This window comes from Bos javanicus, chromosome 5 (genome assembly GCF_032452875.1).
Source record: "Bos javanicus breed banteng chromosome 5, ARS-OSU_banteng_1.0, whole genome shotgun sequence".
In the NCBI taxonomy this organism is placed as follows: domain Eukaryota; kingdom Metazoa; phylum Chordata; class Mammalia; order Artiodactyla; family Bovidae; genus Bos; species Bos javanicus.
The window spans coordinates 83464593-83472262 of record NC_083872.1 but is presented as its reverse complement, the minus strand read 5'-3'; the positions used below and the strand labels follow the sequence as shown (position 1 = coordinate 83472262).

General features: G+C 43.4%; 2 pseudogenes; one reads left to right on the top strand and one right to left on the bottom strand.

The window, feature by feature from the left end:
• The first annotated feature begins 684 nt into the window (after positions 1–684).
• On the top strand, positions 685–2524 carry LOC133248939 (heterogeneous nuclear ribonucleoprotein A1-like 3; annotated as a pseudogene).
• A 4315-nt stretch (positions 2525–6839) lies between these two features.
• Positions 6840–7398, bottom strand: LOC133248938 (large ribosomal subunit protein uL23-like; annotated as a pseudogene).
• Positions 7399–7670: the final 272 nt, after the last annotated feature.

The window sequence follows — 7670 nt, the reverse complement described above, 5'->3', positions numbered from 1 at the left end:
AGGGAAGTATAAAATGCCAAAGACCAACTTCCTGTACTTCATAACTTGGCCAAAGGCCAGGCTGGCTGTTGTCCAAGTTTCTGAAGACCAGGTGGACTTGAGTGTTTGGAACTAAAAGGATCTTATCTTAAAGAGTGCCAGCTGGCAGAGTTCATGTTCACATATTTATACTGGTGGAATCTAGTTCAGGCAGGAACCAAGACCATTCTTTATTAACAGGACTGAGGGCATAGAGGATTAAGAGGCTGTATAGGGTGGTGGTTGAAACGCAGGCTCTTGGGACAGCCTGACAAGATTCAAAATCAGTTCTACCACCTTCTTAACTGGACAGCACTGGGCAAGTGACTCAGGCTTTCTAAAGTCTCAATATTTTAGTCAGTAAAAATGTTAATGACAGATTCTACCCTGAAAGTGGTTATGAGAACTAAATGAGGAAATTAAGGTACAGGGCCTCATATGGCGCCTTAAATATAGTAAGTACTCAGAAATGTTTGTTTTCATAATTCTCATCATTATCATGATCACCATGATGGTTCTTAACCACCAACTGATAGAAATGTTGCAGGCATAAGCTAATGAAAGGGTAACAAGGCTTGTGAAGATACTATAAAGGACATGGAAGTTATACTGTATGATGGTATTAAGTCAACCAACTTATTCTTTCTCCTTTTGTCATCATAAGGATGTGTAGCTCAGATGTAACTCAGATGGTAAATCATCTGCCTACAATGCTCAGATGGTAAATCATCTGCCTGCAATGCAGGAGACCCAGGTTCGATCCCTGGGTCGGGAAGATCCCCTTGAGAAGGGAATGGCAACCCACTCCAGTATTATCACCTGAAGAATTTAATGGATGGAGGAGCCTGGCAATCTATAGTCCATGGGGTCGCAGAGTCAGACACAACTGAGTGACTAATGCTATCTATAGCAGATGTCATAATAGCAGATGCCCAAAATTCAGACCCAGGACAATTGCAGTCAGGAGCCAAACCTCAAGATATACCTGCTCTTTAGTACAGTGATTTAAAAGTCAAGTTCCAGCCTTTCTGCCCATGGACGCTGCCCAGTAAGCATCATTAAAGTGTCCACCCACCCTCGCTGTTGCATGATTGTCTAACTCAGAGTCTCCCAAAGAAACCAAACAGCTGCAGAAGCTCTTTGTCAAACTTTTGAGCTTTGAAACAACTGAGGAGAGTCCGAGGAGCCATTCTGAGCAATGGGGAACACTCAGAGACTGCATGGTAATGAGGGCTCCAAACACCAAGCACTCCAGAGGCTTCGGGTTTGTCACATGTGCCTTGTGGAGGAGGTGGATGCGGCCAGGAAGGCAAGGCCACGTAAGGTGATGGAAGAGTTGTGGAGCCCAAGAGGGCTGTCTCAGGAGAAGATTCTCAAAGATCTGGTGCCCACTTAACTGTGAAAAAAAGATTTTTATGGGTGGCACTAAAGAAGACACTGAAGAATATCACCTGAGAGATTATTTTGAACAGTATAGGGAAGCTGAAGTGTTTGAAATCATGACTGACCGAGGCAGTGGCAGAGAGAGACTTTGCTTTCGTAACCTTTGATACCATGACTCTGTAGCCAAGACTATCAACTACCCTGTGAATGACCACAACTGTGAAGTAAGGAAAGCCTAAGCTGAGCAAGAGATCGTTAGGACTTCACTGGCTGGTGAATGAATGATGGCTAGTGATTTCGGTGGGAATGACAACTTTGGTTGAGGAGGAGACTTCAGTGGTCAAGGTGGCTTTGGTGGCAGCTGTGGTGGTGGCGGATACGGAGGCAGTGGAGACGGCTATAATGGATTTGTGCTATGCTTAGTTGCTCAGTTGTGTCCGACTCTTCAAGCCCCCAGGCTCCTCTGTCCATGGGGATTCTCCAGGCAAGAATACTGGAGTGGGTTGCTGTGCCCTCCTCCAGGGGATCTTTCCAACCTAGGGATCAAACTCAGGTCTCTCACATCGCAGGCAGATTCTTTACCAGCTGAGCTACCAGGGAAGCCCCATAACGGATTTGGTGATGACGAAAACAATTTTGGAGGTGGCAAAAGCTACAATGGTTTTGACAGTTACAATAGTCAAGCTTCACATTTTGGACCCATGACAGGAGGAAACTTTGGAGGCAGAAGTTCAGTGGTGGTGGAGGCCAATACTTTGCCAAACCATGAAACCAAGGTGGCTATGGCAGTTCCAGCAGTAGCTATGGCAGCGACAGAAGGTTTTCATTACTGCCAGGAAACAAAGCTTAGGAAGAAAGGATAGTCAGACAAGTGACAGAGAAGCCACAGGTTACAACAGACTTGAGAACTCAGCCAGGCACAGTGGTGGCGGGGCCTAGCTGCAACCAAGAAGACATGTTTTAGACAATACTCACATGTATGGATGAGAAACCTCCAGGACTGAGTTTGCGACTAATTGTATAATGGGTTACTTTAGTTTCTCTCCTGTGGAAAGTGCAAAGCATTCCAACGAAGGGTTTTAGTTGGTTTTTTTTTTGTACCCATGCTACTGGTACATGGTACCAGTACATTTTGTACCCACGGTACTGGTACTGGTACATTACATGCTAAATGTAATAGTCTGATCATGATGCTGAATAAATGTGTCTTTTAAAAAAATAAAAGTTCTATAATCAGACCCATCTGAGTTCAAATTCCAGCTCTGCCACTTCAGAGAATTTTGACCTTTGGGTAACTGACTTTATCTCATTAAGCTTTGGTTTTCTCATCTGTAAAATGAAAGGAGGAATAGTTCCAACCTCTCAGAATAGTTATGGATTTTGAGATGATGCAGCAAGCTTTGTCTCTCATTAGTTTACTTCCAACGGATGAAAGTTGTGAGAATTCAAATGATAACTAAAATAGAAGGCATCCCTAAGAACATTTGGGGACTCTGACAATTTAACAAATTCAGCCATATTGGTAGGAGAGTTGACTAGAAAGGGGCATAAAAGTAAATTCCTAGCTTTATGCTCATTCGTGTCTGGCTCTTTGCAACCCCATGGACTGTAGCCCACCAGGCTCCTCTGTCCATGGAATTCTCCAGGCTAGAATACTGAAGCGGGTTGCCGTTTCCTTCTCCAGGGAATATTCCTGACCCAGGAATCAAACCTGTGTCTCCTGCATTGCAGGCAGATTCCTTACCGTCTGAGCCACCAGGGAAACCCATGAGGGTAAATTGTGGGGATGGTGATTAAAATGTTTAATTCTTGTTCAGGGTGGTGTATAGAGTTGTCAAAAATTCATTGACTTGAACATGTAAGATCAGTTCATGTAATTGTATAAAAATTACACTTCAATGAAAAGAGAAGGAATAGTTATGAACTCTGCTCTAGATTTAAGAATTTATCTCATCCAAGTCTCTATGTGAAGCATATGAAGTATCATTGATAATATTTCTTTAGAGAAAAGGTGAGGGAGATATTGTTGTCCATAAGTTACTATTTTTGCTCTAAACTACTCATCTGCTGAAAACCAGTAAGGGCAATGGGGAGGCCCTAGTCATGAGTGTTGTTCATAGGATCCTTGGGAATGGTGAATCCAGGGCTTATCTTCACTGATCTTACTTAGGGCTTCTATCTATAACTGACTTGATAAATGGCTAGGGCAGTTACACCCACCCAAAGACCTGTTTGTATATATATGGCAAAGGCTTCATTAACAGCAGCTGGGGACTTTCCTCGTGGTCCAGTGGTTACAAATCTGCCTTCCAATGCAGGGGACATCCCTGGTCGGGGAATTAAGAACCCATGTGTGCCAGGGCAACTAAGCCCATACACATCCGACTACTGATGTGCCCCAACTAGAGAGAAGCCCATGTACCACAACAAAGGATCTAAATGCTGCAACAAAGATCCCACATGCTTTAACTGCAACTAAGATCTGATGCAGCCAGAAAGAAAGAAAGAGCCATCCACCTTAATTAAAAAAAAAAAAAAAAACAAAACAAAACAGTGGCTGTAGCCTTGCTGTACAGGAGAAAGGCATGCATACCTGATGACAGAAAGGGTGAACCCATGAGTTGATAAATGGATGAATGAACAAATAAGAGCTGACTTACTGGTTGTGATGCATCACCTTGATTATTTAACGTGATTTAATTTCCACAAAATTGTGTGAAGTAGAGGTTATTATCTCCACTTTACAAATAGGAAAATCTATGCTTAGAAAGTTAAGTGGTTGATTAGCCTAGCATTCTATGGTCTGATCATAGTAGAAATGGACCCCATATAATATAATTACATTCTAAGTTGTTGCAAATAATATTTTTAAGAGCTCCCATGTATCATATTAGAGCACGTAATCATCATTTAGTATGCGTCAAGAGATTTAGTCTGTTTCAGACGCCACTCCAGTCTGTGCTTCATACCTTTGTTAGGGAATTAATCAATAGAAAGTTATGAGGTAGGATACATTTTTAAAGTACTAGCCACTGCTTTCCTCTATTATTTTCTCTACTTCTTCATTCTTAATGTCTTCCAAACAGCAGATAGGTTATTTGAATTCTATTATCCTCAGGCCAGGTACTTCCCAGGTGGCGCTAGTGGTAAAGAACCTGCCTGCCAATCCAGAAGATGTAAAAGACTTGGGTTTGATCCTTGACTCAGGGACATCTTCCTGGAGGAGGGTATGGCAACTCACCCCAGTATTCTTTCCTAGAGAATCCCACAGACAGAGGATCCTGAAGGGCTACAGTCCATAGGGTCGAAAAGAGACGGACATGACTGAATGACTGAGCATGCACACCCTCGGGCAGAATAAATTAACAGAAAGCATAAAATAATGAGCATCTTTTGGCTTTTGACACTTCAAAGAGAATGGCAAGTGTACAGGGCATAAATAAGATGTAGAAATCTACTCAGTAATGTAGAGGATGGGATCCCTGACAAAGATTTCCTGGTGTAGGAAGAAGCTGGAACATAGATGCTAATGTGGCCTCAAGATGGGCCCACTCCCTCCCCTTCTCCCTCACTCATTCAAGAGTCAGGTGGGAAAGAGGCATTACCAAAGCTCCAGATAGGTTTTTGGGTTCCTCAAAACAGCCTAGAAAAATGACCTCGAGGTGTGTCCAATGGATAGATACTGAAGGTGTGGTCCTTGTGGGAGCTGGAATGGCAGGTCTTTCCCATTCCCGGTGTTGGCCATCCCAGTGATACCCGCCAGCATGGACAGATGGTGACCAGAGGTCACATTCAAACTGTACTTCCACTCCTAACCTCTCGTCCATTGAACATTCTCCAGAAATTTGATGCAACTCTGGGAAATGTGGGAGGAAATCCCTGAACTGACAGATTAATTCCTGCTGCATTGGAAGAATGGGGACTCCAAACAGAAATTAGGTTATAGAAGAACAGACTGCTATACTCCCTGCCATAGCTCAGCAGGTAGAGTGTAGGACTGTAGAAAAACAGGCTTCTTGTACAGTTCAGTTTGCCAAGTGGCATTCACTTTACTATAATTGTGTCCACATTAGATAGTCATTCTTCAAATAGTGTGGTTCGGTTCAGTTCAGTTCAGTCGCTCAGTCGTGTGCGACTCTTTGAGACCCTATGAACTATAGCCCGCCAGGCTCCTCTGTCCATGGTATTCTCCAGTCAAGACTACTAGAGTGGGTTGCCATGCCTTCCTGCAGGGGATCTTCCTGACCCAGGGATCAAACCCTCATATCCTGTGTCTCCAGCATTGCAGGTAGATTCTTTACCACTAAGCCACCTGGGAAGCCCCACCACAGGGCATGTGGGATCTTAATTCACCAACCAGGAATGGAACCCGCTGTGGCCCCTGCATTGGAAGCACAGAATCTTAACCACTGGACCACAAGGAAAGTCCCAGCAGCTCCATATTCTTACTTATGTAGTCATCTCTAGTATCCCATACATCACCTGGATCCCATACATCAAGGATGACTCAGGGATAACCATGCAGATAAGGCAAAAACAACCCAGGGGAGGGAGGAGCCACCAAGCCAATTTCCTTGAAAAAAATTTGTCATTTGAACCTTTGGAGACTCAGTGGCCCAACCCAACAGCTGGGTGGATGGGAAAGTGGTCAAAGGTAATGGAAGTAAAATCTATTTCAATGGCCTGGAAAATAGATAATGATGTTTTGGACTAAGATGTAATGTTGAGACATGATAGATTTAGGAACACACTATATTTTGAAAGCAGAATCAACAGGATTTGGGTGTAGAGTATGAGGTAAAGAAAAAGGTCAGGTCTGATCCCTGTGGAACTGGGTACAAGCCCCTCTGTCCTTGACTTTTGAAGTAAAATGCTGACTCAAGAGTTAATGATTAGGAAATGTCAAGATGTAGAAACAAAGAAGAGCTGTTGGACTAGGGAACTGGTAGCAATTTAGACGATAATTCTGCCACATAACAGAATCATCATATTCCCAGTTCCCTGAAAGACATAGATAAAGGCCTGACACACATTCCTAAGTTGATTTTACTGGAGGCAGACCGCCCTCTCTACCCTCCACTCAGATGAAAACTGCTGACCACAAGAATACAGACCCTACACTGGTTGAAACCAGAAAATGGATGATGCTTGAAACTTCACCTTGATGTCCATCAGTCCAAGAGCTGATCATGCTCTGCGCCTTGATCACTATAAAACTTCTCACTACTCCCTCCAGGGCACTGTCTTCAGGGAATTCACCCACTGTGGGCCCCTTTGTCTAGCAATGCAATAGAAGCTACTCTTCTTTCTGCGTCACCCAAAACTCCACATTTCTATTCGGCACGACTGAACAGAGGCTGTGCAGCCCACACTTACCTGGAATTTCATTACCAACGAATAAAATGTGACTATCAAGACTATGACCAGCATCCATGACTCCCCACAGCACCCCATGTACAGTCTATATCTTTTTTTTTCCACATAGTGAAAACTTTTATATTTGGAATTAACCAGCTGGACTCAGTTTAGATGATCCCAATTTTGTTGGCAACATCCAAAGCATCATAGTTAGGAGCCAGTTGAACGTATGCCTTCTTCTCTCCATCAGGCCTGATCAGAGTATTGACCTTAGCCATGTCAGTGTCATAGAGCTTCTTCACAGCCTGTTTAATTTGGGGCTTGTTGGCCTTGACATCCACAATGGATACCAGTGTGTTGTCTTCTATTTACTTCATGGCTGACTCGGTGGTGAGGGGAGTTTGACGATGGCATAGCGGTCAAGTCTGTTTCTCCTGGGGCGCTCTTCCGGGGATATTTGTGCTGCCTCCTGAGCTGCAGTGTTTTGGGCCGCCGGAAGGTGGGCGATGTCCGGATCTTCTTTTTCTTGTGGCTGTGGACACCTTTCAACACTGCTTTCTTGGCCTTCAAAGCCTTTGCTTTGGCTTCAGTTTTAGGAGGGGCAGGGGCTTCCTTCTTCATCTTCGGTGCCATCTTCATGAAAAGGTATAGTCTAAATCTTAAGAAATAACATTTTCCTAGGACTCTTGAAAACATTCTTCTGTCTCATTTTTAAGACAGCTCTGTAACAGTGTTCAGAAACAGGTCAAGTACTTTAAACTTTGCCCACTTGATGATGTAATGGTTTTAAACTAAATATAGATTTTTTTTTTCCCTCATGAACAGAGAATAGTGTTAAAATCTCAGATAGGACTAGTGATGAGAAAGGCATGCTGATCAGAATATTGTTGAAACTATGAAAAAAATAAAGA